Source organism: Aphanomyces invadans, assembly GCF_000520115.1.
Source record: "Aphanomyces invadans strain NJM9701 unplaced genomic scaffold supercont1.115, whole genome shotgun sequence".
Taxonomy (NCBI): Eukaryota; Oomycota; class Saprolegniomycetes; order Saprolegniales; family Verrucalvaceae; genus Aphanomyces; species Aphanomyces invadans.
In genome coordinates this window covers 51,231-51,737 of record NW_008580260.1, presented here as the reverse complement: position 1 = coordinate 51,737, position 507 = coordinate 51,231, and the positions used below count along the sequence as shown (strand labels likewise).

At 50.9% G+C, this 507-nt stretch overlaps 1 protein-coding gene across 1 annotated transcript in view; it reads right to left on the bottom strand.

The window, feature by feature from the left end:
* Positions 1 to 507, bottom strand: part of H310_14964 (hypothetical protein) — a gene marked incomplete at both ends in the record, with an annotated part of 4,382 nt that overhangs the window by 1,336 nt on the left and 2,539 nt on the right. The window lies entirely within an intron of this gene.

Here is a 507-nt window from a genome sequence, read left to right as displayed (position 1 = left end):
GCATAAATTCTCATTTCGCGCCGCCATCATGGCTGATGAGGTGCAGCCTGACCCAGACTCCCTACCGTGGAAATGGTGGAGTGATGCGGACGACCTTAGCCTACTCACCCAGGTCAATAATGACCTTCCCTTCAAGCACGCAAAGAACACTGCCGAAGCATGGGGCAGCGTCGCGGCCAACCTGCTGCAGGCTACATCGTTTGCGAGAATTGAACTGGCATCGGCATCCGCCAGCGAAAGCAGATCAAAACGAACGTCCGGTACAAGCGGTCGTTCAACGACGCAAACAAGCAGACGGAAAAGCCGCATGCGTTGTCGGAAGTTGACTCCATGACGCTTCTTAAGAAGCACTTCTATCTCGTTGCATGACAGCAATTGTGGATGTGCGGTCGTTACAGCTGTACAGTAAACCGGGAAAAAACTCGCAAGCATTGTACCATCATTAAATTTGCAGTGGGATTCGTTGATTTCACACACAGCACTAGAAGCAAAATTGCTTCTTAGTCC